Here is a 15890-nt window from a genome sequence, read left to right on the forward strand (position 1 = left end):
TACCTCTCCAGATTCTAGATTGCTTCCTCCCACTACCGTGGCTACAAAGGAGGGAGCTTCATATGCTCTGATGATGAGAAGGGCAGCTGATGTCCTGGACCTTCAGCTCCATTTGGTGGAAGTCAAGATGAACATCTTGACTGAGGACCTGCAGGCCGAGGGTCTCCTCCACGGAACCCCTCCTGCCTTTCAACAAGACCTTGACTGGTGTAATTCTGGGAACCTAGTTCAAGCCCAGCACAGGGGCTCCTGTGAATATGACCATTTCCCACTGCTGTTGTCCAGCACTGGGGGACCCAAAATTCCTCACCAACCACCCTACTCCCGAGAGCTTGATGGTCCAGGCCTCTACCTCACAAGGCCCAATCACTTCTGTACCCCCGGACTGGAAATCCAAAAGGCTATAGTTGGGGCAAGAAAATGTTTTCTTCCACCAGCCTTGCATTGCCATCAGTAAACAATGCATGCCTATTGGGTCATAATGCTCACTCTTTGTGGGAAAGAAGGTTTGCGCAGGTTCTGGCGCAGGTTCTGCCACAGGTCCATCCTCGTCGCCATTGTTGCATTATTAAATGTACTTATTTATGTAAGTAGATCCAGTAGTCGTTGGTATTTTTGAATAGATATTTATTGGTTAAAGATGATAAATAGTAAGAACAGGAAGACCCCACCGGGAGCAGCATCCAGCTGCTCAGCCTCACTCATTCCAACTGCCCACACACTCAAACCATGCACACAGGAACATTCCAATGACATCACACTTACAGGCTGAGCAGCGGGGGATGAGATGAACAGGATATAACACAAGTCCTGGGCCATTCTCTTCCAAGCAGTATCAGACAGGTGAGACGCAGCAAAGTTCACCATTCGTTGTGTGCTTGACACCACCGACTTGCTGAGCAGAGCTATGTCATTGATGGTGGCTGTTCAATGCCATGCCTGGCTGAGAACTTCTGGCTTTCCTTGGGATGTCCAGGCTTCCATTATGGACATGTCTCTTCGGACACCAGGCAGACATGGCCCTGGAGCTCATTTAGGACTTGCGGGCTGTGGCCATGTCCTTGGGCCTCTCAGTGGCCACGTGTCCCCTATCTGTTTTTCTTCCCTTTCGTGGCCACGGAAGGGACTTTCAGGTGCCCCAGCCATATCCCAGCCACAAGACAGTTCAAGTTCAACAACCTCTGTGGGCTGTGGACGGGCTCCTTTTGACCCCATGGGTCAGGTGATCAGAGGTCGAGTCAGTCTCTAAACCTTCCTTGTCCAGCCCTTCAAGATCATGGGCGGCCAGGTGGTGGCAGGATCAGCCCTCACTTTCGCCACTGGCAAAACATCACATTGGATAGGAGGGTTCTTCAGATAGACCTAAGGGGCAACTCCCTCCCCTTCGAGACTACCCCTCTCTCCTTGCCTCCAACTTGCGTCCGGCTGACTGGGTACCACCTGAATTTTGCTTCAGGAGGAAGTGAGGACCTTCTTGGACAAGGGAACCATAGAGAGGATTCTGGCTGTGGTAGCAAACCACTACTTTCTGGTCATGAAAAAGGACAAGGGCTTTCGTATTCTATATGTGAGATTCCAAAACTACTCTCTCAAAAAGGAATATTTAAAAATGCTTACTCTGGCTCAGGTCTTCTCTGCCCTAGACCCCGGAGACAGGATAGTAGCACTGGGCTTGCAGGACGCCTATTTTCACTTTCTCGCCCTGCCTGCCCATCGGTATTACCTACGGTTCAAGGTAGGCCACAAGCACTTTCAGTTAACTGTGCTCCCCTTTGGCCGTACCAGCGCCCCAGGGGTGTTCACCAAGGTGATGGTGGTGGTCGCATTTCATCTGCGCAGATTAAGTGTGCCAGTCTTCCCCTATCTCCACGACTTCTGCTTGCCTCTTTCAAGTCCTTTTCTTTATTTGACCCTTGCCCAGTAGGGCTCTGCTCTGGGGATTCTTAAATGGTATCTTCATTCACGAGGCTGCCAGACCAACCCAATTCATTTTAACCCCCTATTGTATATAGATGTATTATAGGGCTTGTACATATGTCCCCACCTGCCCCATTCATCATGCCTCAGTGTGACCTTAATATTTTTCTTACCTTCCTCGTGTGTGCTCCTTTGGAACCTCTGCACAACTGCCCCCTTCAGCTGCGTACCATCAAAATAGCCTTTTTGGTGGTAATAACTTCTGCCAGGAGGGTGAGCGAATTGCAAGCTCCGTCATCTAGGCATCTTTAACTGACCATCTTCCCTGATAAGGTGGTTCTTCGCACTAAGGCCTCCTTCATACCGAAGGTAGTATCACCATTCCACTTGGGGCAATCCATTGCCTTGCCCACTTTCTATGCTCCTCCGCACCCCTCTAAAGAGAAGCAACTACACCATCTGGACACAAAATATGCGTTGTTGTTCTACCTTGACTGCACTAAAGAGTTCCGGGTGGACAACCAACTCTTCATGGGGTACGTTGGATCAAAGAAAGGTTGTGCAGTACAGAAGAGTGCTATCTCGTGATGGGTTATCCTCTGCATCAAAATTTGCTACCCTCTGTGCAAGAAACAGCCTCTTGAAGGCTACGACCACAGCTTTGGAACGTGGTGTTCCAGTACTTGACATTTGTCAGGCAGCAACATTGGCATCTCTGCACATTTTTACTAAGAACTACTGCCTGGACAGTCCAGTCCACAGGCACAGCCTTTTTGGCTACTCTGTCCTGCAGGACTCCCTGGTCTAAACTTGTCCGTAGTCCCTCTTCCAGGGATGGTATTGCTTGGGTATCTGGTTCAAAGGAATCTGCGGCTAGATGTCTCTATCAGATTGACAAGTTACTTACCTTTGATAACGACTTATCTGGTAGAGACATGATCTAGCCACAGATTCCTTATCGACCCACCCATCCTCCCCGCACTGGAGGCAGGTTTTGGTGTTTTTTTAGGGTTAGGCTGATCCCTTTCAGGGCCCTAGTTGTTCTAAACACACCACTGTTAGTGCACATCAGGGGTCCGCGCTCCTGCAGTGTAAAGTCATGAAAAGTAACTGACGCCAGGGTACCAAGGTGGTGCCTATGTAGGTGATGCAAACGTCACTTCGGGTGCGGATAAAGTTAACGACTTCACCCATAGCTGACCAATGCCACCTACCAGCGAGTACGGGTATTGCTCGAGCAAAAGTCTTCCGGATCCAGCCTGGCACCTGGGAAATTCTACAGTAAGGTATCTGCACTAGATCAGACTACCACTACCAGATAATGTGTTACCGAAGGTAAGTATCTTGTCCTGCATTTTTATTATGCTCCATGAACTGATCTGCCTTTCCTCTCTGCTGCTGGCTTTGGCAGTAGGCATGTTCACGTCATAACTCAACTGTAAAAAGTTACTTCAATATATAATTTCTTTATACTTGGAAACTGGAAACATTCCAATTTGCCTATTTTAAAAAAAAACAAAACAAAAAAAACTAGACGTGTTTTTTATACAGAGATGGCAGAATCCCATGTATTATATCTCTTAATGAGAGAACCATGTTAAGATAATTAAGACTTCTTAATAGCATCTGCAAATCTCCATTAAAAAGAGGAACAGCTTGTTATGTCCACATTTATCTTAATTAAAAATATCATTTTATTCTTTAACAGGGAGCTAAGTGTACTGAGCGTAAACTGGTGCTGCCGAAGAACAGGTTGCATTCTCTCTTTATACATGGTTGAATGTGTCAGTGTTTGAAGCATAACCAGTGCTTTCCTAAAACGATAAAGCTCATCAAAATTCTGTATAGATATAATGAAACCGGGACAGATTTAATGTTGTGTGTTAAACACACCAGGTTTCTGTTTTAAACATTACATTGCTTTTCTTACCTGACTGCCCCCCTTCTCTGACATCTTTCTCTGCCCCATTTGTCCCCTCCTCCTCTGCTTACAGCTTCCGAATCTGTCTGTTACTTATTTCTCGTTTCACTCTCTACATTTCTAATCTTCTTAGTTATGATCTACGACACTCCTATGCTTCTGTTAACATCCCACACCCCTTGGTTACCCAACAGCAAAGTTAACTTTCCAAAGTAGGTTTCTGGTTGTTGATAAAGTTCAAGTATTCTTTGAAAAAGGAGCCCGGCTGCACCTAACCGGTAGAACTCTAGCTTACTTGTGATAACAGCTAGCATCCATCGCTGATTGTGGTCCATGCTGGTGTAACCCCGGACCCTTGTTTTCATTCTCTGAATTGCTCTGAGTGCCACTCCCCTAGGGACTGACACTACTCCAAGGGAGGACCACTGCTTTTCTCCTCATCCTTATATAGGACCCAAGCATTCTAAGTGAAAGGAGGCCTAGTACTGGAATAGCATGGTCAGAATATCGCTTGACATAAATGCTGTGTCCGAAATACTGTTTAAAATATCCTTGCTTTTTTGCATTTATTAATTTAAACAAATATTCACTTAATGGAACGATATTATTGGAAAAAAATGTTAGGCTAAAACATTTCTGTTAGACATTATTTCTGTCCACAATTACTGGAATTCATAAAGAAAGGAACAACCATGTTCTTCCGATGCCAGCTTGCACTCAAATGTCGGTGGATGCCACAAAAACCTGAAAATCACTGATAAAGAGAAGAAGGTAATTTCCCCAGTTTTCGCTCATCTCTTCCACACACGCTCCTCCTTTATGCATGACTATGCTCTTCCGGGTCACATAGATTTAATTTATATAGATGAGCCAGCTCAATATCTCATACACAGGGCCCTCCCCCCCAAACTTCAGGTCTGTGGCACATTTACCTCCTCCAAACCTTCTCCTGCATGTGTATCTGTAAACCCCAAAGATTGGGGATTACTGGAGCATGGCCCGCTGAGCTGTAACAATGGCGGCACTTGAACAATCAGAAGGAAGGAACGGATTGTGGCGGGATGAGCTGCCCTTGAGAAGGAGTGAACTCGGAACTAGGATTCTAAAGAAAGCGAATGACCGGAACTACTTAAATTGTAACCGAATGGTCTGACACCGAAAGTGACATTTTTAGATATTAACATACGGCCACTCCGGCTGCACCAAGAGAGGAGGACAATAACCTCAAATGATCTGTTCACATCCTCAATGGTGGCAAGGCAGCTACCCTCACAATTACCGTATAAGATTGTCTGGCAAGCCCCTTCTCTGATTTCATTGAAAACGATGTGCTGGTGAATATGCTAACAGATTTTGTGTACATTGCTTGAGGCTTTGCTTGGTGCAGCCCAGGCCACGGGGTGCCAGATTTCCCAACAGTGAAACTTCGAGTCGGAGTTCATGCAGAGGCAAAATATTGCACCTTCTTTATACTGTATGGGTATGTTACATGGACCCTGAAACCCAAGGAAATTCCTGGTGGATTAATGATTAGCGCCATTATATGAGAGTGCACTGGGCTGCCTTACGAGGGTATTTACGCGTCATTCCAGGGGAGTACATAGCATGGCATAGGGAATATATAGAAACCTCGTACAGCATAACAGACATTGTGTGTGGATTATCAACAACACATGTAACCACGTTTTCAAGACGTCCAGAGCTCTTAGGGAATAACCAATGTTTCAATCAGCCATTGCTGCATGTCGTCCTGGGCTCCTAAAAGCTGCAGAGACAAAAGATTGAGGTGTGTGGTGTAACTGTCGCACCCCTTAAGGAAATCTAAAAATGCTGGTAATGTTACTAACGAGGAAAAATGCGCTCTTTTAGAAGCATTAAGGAACGGTTGAAAATGAACAACACAGTCTTTGTTATACAACGTAGGAAAGGAGAACCCCCAAGTAATAGTTAGAATGCCTTTTCTTTGAATTAAAAATGCTAACTGTATTATCAGTATACAAGATTATTTAAAATTAATTAAAAAAACAACTTTCTTTTTTCCATGCCAACACCCGATTCCTCATCTTAAACACATAGTTATAGATTCGGGTTAATGTATAGTTCATTTAAGATTGTCTGTCAATATAATATCATAAACCTCACACAAATGAAAATCAAAACAATAGTATCTTCCAAACAGTTGAGTCGCCCACATCTTATTACAGTAAACACTACCCAACCATCTTTTCGCGACTCCTGCTGCTTTTTCAAGGCTCAAACAAATTAGAAGTTTCATTCAAATACTGTTTATTCCACATTCTCCGTGTCCAGACTTAGAACTCAACAATATATCATAGTGTCATCCTCCACTATACTAACTACTCCGCAGTCAAAAAATCTCCTCGATAAGATATTCGTCTTGCATCACAGGCTCGCAGAGTTTCAGCAGAAAAACATCAAGGGGAAAAAGTCATTATTTTAGAATGCTTGTGAAGCACATCCAGCGTACAAAGACCCCTACATAAAAGCAATTTAAACAAATGCAGATGTGGAAATATACAGCATTCTTCCTGGAGGTATGTCGCATAAATCGATGTAAGTAAATAGTTTACTAAGAACATTTAACAGTAGTTTAATTTATTCTTTGAGGTAAATAGTTATGGCCCGTAAAGTTGTGTAATTTTTTCAAAATACAATGTGAAAATTCTTGCAAAGTTAGAATGCACATTATATGAAATACTCTGAGGGGCATCTGGATTGAAAATGTAATGTGATGGCAAACCTTACATTCAGTAGTCACTTCAGATATTGGCAAGGAGACTAGTTTGAGGAGAAAATGTCTCTTGCAAAACACTCAAACCAGGCTTCTGCAAGACATTTTCTGGTTCTCCCAATTAAAGCAGCAAAACAGGTGTGTGAAATTACAAACCTAATTTCTGAAATTTTGTGTAAATTGTCTAATACACAATTGTGCAAATTATGCAATTGCATGAGTGTATCAGAGCTAGGGGTGGGCTGAGTGTCACTCTTTGGAATTCCGAGGAGTTACATAAAAACTTTGCGAGATTCCGCGGAGTTGCACAAATGGCGGAATTTAGCACTTTGTGCTGCTCGTGCTGGTTTTTTTGTGCGGGGAACTTGTTTTGGCCTGTAAATTGAGGGCCAACTGCACCATGCAGCATGCCAGAGGGCGCTGCTTCTTTTCTGCCACTTGTGTAGGTTTTCTCCTGGAGCGGCAGCTTTCTCAAGCGAGTAGTAGCCTTCTCTTTGCGAATTGTAGCAACCTGGTGCAACCACCCACTTTGAGATATCTCATCGGGAGTCGTTCAAGCGTTTGATTTTCTTGCGCACGCTCTCCAATTTAACACTAGGGAGCCACGCATGAGAAAAAGCTTTACCAAGTGGCGGTTGGCAGAGTTTTACAAGGACTCTGCACTCCAATTGGAGCTGGCCAAACTTCAGGGCGGGACAAAGTTTATCGCTCACCCCAATCAGAACCTTGTCATGGGTCTAGTAAATATCGCACAATAGGGCTGAATCTCGACTATTATCTTAGAATAGAATACATTTGTATGGTGTTACGTGATGCCAATGTTCAAGGCAAATGGACAGCTGTATAAGTTGCAAAAGCATTTTAAGGAAGCAAAGGAGTATACACTGACGAAATATTGTTCAAAAGGAATGTGAACTGGTACAGGAGAGAAGCTATTTTGTCAGTGTGGTGGTAGAGAGGGCATATGGTTCAATTAATTGTGTTGGGAAAATTGTAATGCACTTTGAAATTGTCACTCTCTCTTTTTTGATATGACACACTGTTTTTGTTGATACTCTTCATTGTTGTTGAATGGTTGTGGAATCTCTAATATTTTTTTCCAATAAAAAAATGCTGTACTGGTAAAAGGTGACAGGATTGGCATCATTTTAAGGGATTAGGAAACGGAAAATGGAGCAGTAGTGAAAGGAACCTACTAGTCCAGATTAATCTAGTATATTGCTTCCCAAACTGTGGGCCGTGAACAAATGTTGTAAATTCTGTGTTTATCGTCTCACATTTTCAGGTGCTTCAAAGGCAGAGGTCAAATGTCAGGCCTCGTCTTCCTACAAATTAATTCTTATTCTTTTAACATGGGGATTGGTGTTTACTTTTATTATCTGACTGTAATTAAGAGGAGTTATTAAAGGGAGTTATGTGACAATCTTTCTGGAGTGCAGGGAGTGTGAAAGGAAAGGCGGTAGGATGTAATTTGTTTGCAACACACAGCAAAATGTAAATGCCTGTAAATGAACGGTATGCACTCATCAGTTAGTAAAATGAAAGCACTTTTTTTGTTATTCAGAAGTGCTTTTGAAACAGATTTTAATAGGATGAAAATAAATCAAGACCCTATACTTGGTGATGCACAAATGATAAATGTTCACAGAAACATAATTTCCGCACTTCGTTTGTGTCTCATATAGTTTAATCATTAAAACTGTCTGGAAATGTAGTGGCCATGTCAATGGAAAATGTAAATGACAATGAGCTACCACACAATGCTTCAGCTACACTCAAAAATTGCCCCGCCTCATGGCCATAAAAGGTAGGTGGGTCGCTAACATTTGTGGTTCTCAAGCTTGCGTCCTGGCTCTAAAAGATTTGAAATGCACTGATAGTATGTTTGACCTTCAGTTTGGCTCGGGTGCTACATAGTATATGCTCCTGTCCCTACAAGGAACACATGAGGAGGATAAATAAATTAACTGAGCTGCACACTGTTAGAAATGGGTTCTCTAGTTGGCATTGGTTTGCACCCTGTCCAAGGAGGTACCCTCACACAGCTAAGAAAACAACTCCCCCCCCCCCCCACCCTTGGTAGAGTGGCACGAGCAGTCAGGGTTATCTCAGAGGCAATGTGTAAAGTACGAACGTACATATGTACGTACATACACACACACACACACACACACACTCACACTCACTCACACACACTCTGAAATAAACAAGACCAAATTGACAAAAATCCAATATACATAGGTGAAAATATCACGTTAAAAAGATTAAGCAAGTTTAGTCCATAGAATTCAATTAATGCATTTGTAAAGGACAAAGTACCTTAGGTGCATCCAAAAGGTGAGGCAAGGTGCAGAGGAGGTGATGAGCCAGAAAAGCAAAACAATACTTCGGTTCCTTACTACGCAGGGGAGGTGATGTGTTGGTCCCTTACTGCTCTAGGGGAGGTGAGGCATTGGTTCTTACAGCTATGCAGGGGAGATGCTGCCTCGATCTTTACAGCGCGGCATTGATTCGGACAGGCGCTGGAAGTCGATGCATGGATTTTTTAATTAAGATCACCAGATTTCACTTACAAGGGCCCAGAAACTGGATTTGGCACCACTTGACAAGTCACTGGCAATGGAAGTCTTTGATGACCCTCAAACTTCTTAACAGGAGGCAAGCACACACAAGCCTTGGAGAACCTTGGAAGCAGGATGTAGAAAGCAAAGTCCAGTCCTTTCACTCCCAGGACAGAAGCAGCAAGCCGGAATCACAAAGATCCAGCAAAGTGTTCATCCCTCCAGAAGCAACACAGCTCATCTTCCGGGCAGAAATGTCCTCAACCCAGAAGTGTTCTGAGTATATGATGTTAGCAGTCCAATAGTGCACAAGACCCTGCATTTCCTTGCCCTGGCTCCAGACACAGTACAGGGGGTGGAGACGGCTGTGTGTGAGGACAGGCACACCCCTATTCGGTGTCCATGTCCACTCCTTCCACCACTCTAGCGCAGGAAAACCCATCAGCCTGGTGTTGGGCCATCAGGATATGCAGGGTACACCTGAGCTCCCTTTGTGTGACTGTCTGGAGTGAATGCACAAACAGCCCAACTGTCATCCTAACCCAGATGTGTATTCAACAATGTGATAGAGACATCTAGCCGCAGATTCCTTAACTTAGAATATCCCCAGGCTTGAGACTGGATCCGGAAATTTTTTGCAGGAACACCTCTGCGCACCGGGGGACGGAGCCACACGACTCTGCCCTGAAGTCGACCTGGTACGTGACGTCAACGGGGTCATATAAGTCCCTCCCGGTGCGCTGACGTCAGTTTCCTTCTTTTCCGCGTGCAGCGTGGATCCGGAGTGAGCTCCTCTGGCCTGTTTTCAGGCCTCATTTTTTACGCTTCGTGTCGGGAACAGTGTGCGATGCCTTCGGGCTTCAAATCTTGTAATTCTTGTTCGCGGCAGATGTCCGCCACGGACCCACATCTTATTTGTATGTGGTGTCTGGGCGAGCACCATGACTCCACGGACTGTGAAGCAGGAGCGCCGTATGAAGCTTCTCTCGGCATGGCTGTCCCGGTCGGAGTCGTCTCGCCCCCCCGACCTCGTCGTCGACTGCAGGTCCCTCTTCTGTCCGGTTCCACGGTTGATCACCTTCTGGGGTCCGGGGCTGTTGTTCTCCACTTGGTAAGTCGAGGCGCTTGTCGCCTAGGTCATCAACCTCACCTTCTCTTGTCAGGGGCGCTGGTTTCCGGAACTTTCCGGACGTGCGCTCCCTGCGATCGACCCCCCTGTATCTGCCCTTCTCGGGTGTGGGGGTTACTCGGGCCAAAATAGAGGCCTATGCTATGACTTTACGGGCCTCCCTTGAGTCCGCTCCCGTTCATGGAGTGTCCTCGGAGCCTCCGCCTCTTGTGGGGTCTCCGACGGATTCACCAGCGGGTTCGCCTCCGGCGCCTATTGAGCCCCTGCCTTCCAGGAACGTCGGAGATGTGGTGTCCTTAGGGCACGGCCCGGCTGGGTCCCCCTCTACGCTCCACATGGGGTCTTCACTCCATTTGGAATGGCCGCGATCTGACCAAATTCACAATCCGTTCAGCCTTAGATACTGTGGATTTTTTGGGCCGGGCCATGGAGACTTCTGTTGCCTTAAGGCGTCACGCATGGTTGCGAGACAGTGTCTTCCCTGAAAACATCTGGGAACATCTGGTTGATTTACCCTTTGATGGAGTTTTGCTCTTTGATGCTCACGCTGAGTCGGCGGTGCACCGACTGTAGGTGGGACTTCGTCCTTCCCCTTAGATCCTTTTAGGCCTGTGTTCTGTGGTTCCTTTTCATTTTCGCCTCTGTTAGATGCTCTCTGTGTTTCATATAGGCAGTGAGCCTCCCAGATACGCTCTGTGTTAATGTGAGCGGCGAGCCTTACGTCTTCTTTTTATGTGATCAAAGGTGTTCCCTTTTATTAGCGTCTCTTGGATGCATCTTGCTTTCAGTTGCCTGTTGGCCTTCTGTGACCGTGTTTCACAGGTTGCTGTGTCCTCTGCTTGTGGCTTTCAGATGGTAGTTTAGATTGGTAACGTCATTACGGCCCGGAACTCTGTTCATGGGTTTGGTTAGTTGCTGCATTCTTTTGGACCTGGCTTTCTGCCCTAACAGGTGTTCCCCTGTTGTCAGGGGTATACCTACTCCATGTGGGGTACTTGTACGCTGTTATATATCCTTGCTTATCTCCCTCGGCCTGGGGATGATGTGGGCTCCATGTGCCGAGTGTTTGTGGCACGGTATCCTATGCTCCCTTGGTGCAATCCGTATTCGCTGTGTATATCCATCAATTTAGAGATTTCATGGTCTCCTCTTTGCAAATGGCTCCTACCTACTTTTAAATGTGCTGGGTTGGTCTGGCATGTACGTTATGTCTGCATGCCGGTTGCCTTGGTTTCCTCTTCTATGCTGCCACCTCTTGTCATGGTTGCAAACTTTGGATCAATATCTCCTTGTGTGGGGGAGCTTTTCTAAGTGGTTGCCGGTTGTGCATACGGTCCTCCTGGCTTCCGCCTATTAGTGTGATTTCCCAATTGACATATAATCGTGTCTTCTGTAGTGTTGGTCTCCAATTCTGAGACTCTTTCCACCATTTGTTAACTTGGTGTTTTTGGCCTCTTCCTTCGGGTATGCCCTTTTTCCGAATTATCACCTGCTCTTTGTAAAGATACGCCTGTGGGGCAGTTCTTCTGCTGGCAGTGGTCATTGGCTACTGCCTGTAAGTCTATATTGTGGGTTGTTTCTCACTCTGATTTCATACTGCCCGGTTGGGCACTCTTATGCTTATTGTGTAGGCCTATTTAAAGTCTCTATGGCCATTTGCAGACTGCCTATTCTACCTGCTTTAGCGATTCAGAATTAATTTCTAATTGGCCTTCTTTTCCCTTTTTTGGGGTTAGGTGTACACTTGGCGTGTTTCTTGTGCCGCCGGCTATTCCCAAAGCATTGCTCAGGTTCTAGCTCTTGCCCTTGGACTTTGACACCGACTCCTTCGACTTCTTTCTATAGGCTAGTCTGTTCGGCCCGGGTTGCGTCTCTTCAAGTTCATTTCAATCTTGGGTCAGTGTACTCCTCGTGTGCCATTAAGCAGAGAGTGGTCTTTCTTCCTCTCTCTTTCTTTGCTCTGGTATAGGGCTCATGCATGATCCGCCACAGTCCCCCCCCCCCCCTCCTTTATCCGTCACTCTGTTGCCGGATCAGAAGCTGGTGCTTTCTGTTGTTCTGTCGCAGACCCACCTCCCTTTTGGGGTATGGCTGTGGTATCTATTCTAAGTTAAGGAATCTGCGGCTAGATGTCTCTATCAGATGTACAAGTTAATTACCTTCGGTAACGATGTATCTGGTAGAGATGTTGTCTAGCCGCATATTCCTTAACGCCCACCCAGCCTCCCCGTTCTGCGAGGACCTTTTCTGGTGGTGTTCTCCACTGGCCTCTTCAGTTGCCATTGGGCTCATCTTCAGGGGGTTCAGGTTGTTGCACTTCCCTGGGTGCTTTCGTATGCAGTTATCCTCGTCTCCTCGTGGTCAGCCTCTTTGAGGGATGGTTGTGCTCTGTTTCCTACCTTTGTTTTAATGGGGAAAGCCCAGTCTTCTCTTTCTTTCCTACAGTGAACTGCTGTTATTTCTGTGCTCGGTTCTTAATGGACGGCACGGCTCCACAGTGTACTATAGGTCTATTTCTGTCTATTGTGATGTTTTTCCCTTGTTGCACTCGGGAAGGGGCCCTCCGCTTAGCTTGCGGGGCTTTTTCTCACGGTCTCCATTTATATGTGTAGGTGGTGTCTATTCTGTCTTCAGGATTGTGTCTTCCACCATTCCCTTTCTTTGTTCATGGAATTTATATTCCTCGCACACTGTTCCCATACTGTCACAGTTTTTAGTTGGTGGCTCTGCGTTGTGCCGCGGAAACGTTTCTCCGAAGAAAACTGACGTCAGCGCGCCGGAAAGGACTTATATGATCCCGCTGACGTCACGTACGAGGACGGCGTCAGGGCCGGGGGTGTAGCGCCATCCCCCGGCGCGCAGAGGAGCTGCTGCGAAAAATTTCTGGATCCAGTTTCACGCCTGGGAATATTCTAAGTTAAGGAATCTGCGGCTAGACAACGTCTCTACCAGATACATTGTTACCGAAGGTAAGTAACTCGTACGACGGGCAGAGGCACAGGATAGTTAAGCAAGAAAATGCCCACTTTAGAAAAGTTTACTTGTCATACAAGCTATTTAAAAAACAACTTTACCAAAAGATGTATTTTTACATTGGGATCCCAGAGACCCCAAATCTCTATTTCCATTTGGAAGATACATTTGTATTATGTTACAAGGCAGATCCATTGCTTACCTATGGGAGAGATGGTCAGTGCAGGAGCGAAAAATGGAATTAGCAGTATTCACTGCCAGGACATGTACAATAGAACAGTACATGCCCTACCTTTTAAATGCATTAAACCCTGCCCATGGAGCTACCTTGGGACTCCCTTTGGGGTGCCTTACCTGTAATAAAAGGCAAGGCTTGAACCTGACAAGTGGGTGAACTTGCCAGTTTTTTTCATGGCAGTTTGAAGCTGCTCACGCAGACACTGTTGTGGGAGGTCTAAGCAGGTTTGCAGGGCTACTCATGTGGGGGACACAATCAATGCTGCAGGCCCACTAGTAGAATTTGATTTACAGGCCCTGGCCACACCTGCTGCACTTTACTAGGGACCTACTAGTAAATCAAATATGCCAATCATGGATAAACCAATCACGAGTACAATTTAGACTGGGAGCACTTGCACTTTAGCACTGGTCAGCAGTCGTAAAATACACAGAGTCCTAAAGCCAGCAAAAACAAAATGCGGCACACAATCAAAACAGGCAGTCAGGGGCAGAATGACAGGGGAAACCATGCCACAAAATTATAGATCTAACACGTGTGTCCTTCCACCGCCCCAGCTGAAAGTGGGGGAGCTACCTAACCTCTTGGGAGTTCTCATCACTAAGGTGGAAGAACCTGGAAAGACCATCAGCGTTGGTTTCTTCTGTTCCAGGGCAGTGCTCAACCAAAAAGCCTATTCCCTGTAGGGAGATGGACTGCCTCAGTAGTTTAGGATTCTCACCCCTTATCTGCATAACCATCTGAGAGGCCTGTGGTCTGGCTGAGCCTGGATAAGAGTCCCAAACAAGTAGAGACTTAGCTTCTTCAGCACCCAGACCACAGCAAAAGTTTCCTTTCTATTGCGCTCTACCTCTGTTACCTAGGAAGTAACCTCCTATTGATGAAGGCTAAAAGTTGATCTAGGCCCTCTTCATTTAGCTGTGAAACCATGGCTCTCACACCTTGCTCTGAGGCATCAGTCTGTACCGCAAACTATGTGGAGAAGTCACAGCCAGCAGCATGCCGCTGTGCACATGCCCTCCTTCAGGGTGTCAAAAGCAGTCTGGCATGCCTCAGTCCAGATCACCTGACGAGGCTGCTACCTGCAAGTCATCTCTTTCAAGGGGGCAACAATGGTGCCATGTCTCTTGACTAATCTCCTGTAATATCCGGTGAAACCTAAGAAGGCTCTCTCCTATGCCTGGGTCTTGGGGGTGGCCAAGCCAGAATGGTTTCAATCTTGGGTTGTAGGGTGCCGCCTGCCCTCTTCCTACATAGTGTCCCAAGTACAGTACAGACTGCTGTTCTGGTACTTACTGACCTTGCTAGTGAGGCCTCTGCTCTGCATTGCCTTCAACACCTCCTGAAGATGGTACAAATGGTACTCCCAACTGGAGTGGAAGACTGCAATGTCATCACGGTAGGCGGCAATGAAGTTCTCCTAGCCAGCCAAGATCTGATTGACCAACCTCTAGAATGTGGCAAGGACGTTCTTCAACCCAAAAGGCATAAACTGGAACTGGTATACCATTCTGGTGTTGAGAACGCTGACCTCTCTTAAGCTTCCTTGGTCTTGGCAATCTGCGTTTACCTATACATTAGATCAAATGTATTGAGGAATTTGTTAGCTCCCAGCCGATCAATGAGCTCCTCTTCTTGGGGATGGGGTGTCTTTTCATCTTCGTGACCACATTAAGCCCATGGTAGTCGATACAGAACCTCAGTTCAGGTGTGACACTGGGATGGGGAGGCAGGGGTACAAAAGTGCTGGGCTGGTCCAAGGGGCGGTTGGAGGGCTCAGTCACCCCTAATTCCAGCATCTTAGAGACCTCCTCTTTGATGATGTTTCTTACTCTATCAGAGCACCAAGCAAGACTTGTGCTTAATAGGGAGTCTGTCCTGAGTTTCAGTATCATGGGTTCACTATTGGGTGACTCCAGGGATGAGTAAGAAGAGAGAGGCAAACTGTCCCAGCATCTGGGGACAGTCTCTCTGCTGTTCTGGGGTCCGAGTAGGGGAGAGGTTCACATCCTCTACTAACTCATCCTGCTTATTGGAAGACAGGAGGTTAGGGAGAGGTTCACTCTCCTCTTCCACCCCGTCATCCGTGACCATGAGCATGGTCAACTCAGAACGCTCAAAATGCGGTGTGAGGCGGTTCATATGCAAAACCCTCAAAGGGATCCTAGGAGTCTGCATGGCCACCAGGTGGGTGACATTGTTCTTGCGCTCCTTCACCTCAGATGGCCTAGCCAGCAGCCTTTGAGTGCACGGGGCTCTACTGGGGCCATCACCTACACTTTCTGGCAAGGCTGAAACCTAACCAGAGTTGTATTCAGGTCATACAAGCGTGTCATGTCCTCCTAACTAACGTCCAGGTTCTCGTAGGCGAGTTTCTGGAAGGTGGCTGCCTAGTTCAG

General features: G+C 46.4%; 1 protein-coding gene across 6 annotated transcripts in view; it reads left to right on the forward strand.

Annotated features, from left to right (window-relative positions):
• Positions 1-15890, forward strand: part of KALRN (kalirin RhoGEF kinase) — a 1598314-nt gene that overhangs the window by 845727 nt on the left and 736697 nt on the right. The window lies entirely within an intron of this gene.

The sequence above is a fragment of the Lissotriton helveticus genome, chromosome 3_1 (assembly GCF_964261635.1).
Source record: "Lissotriton helveticus chromosome 3_1, aLisHel1.1, whole genome shotgun sequence".
Classification (NCBI taxonomy): Eukaryota; Metazoa; Chordata; class Amphibia; order Caudata; family Salamandridae; genus Lissotriton; species Lissotriton helveticus.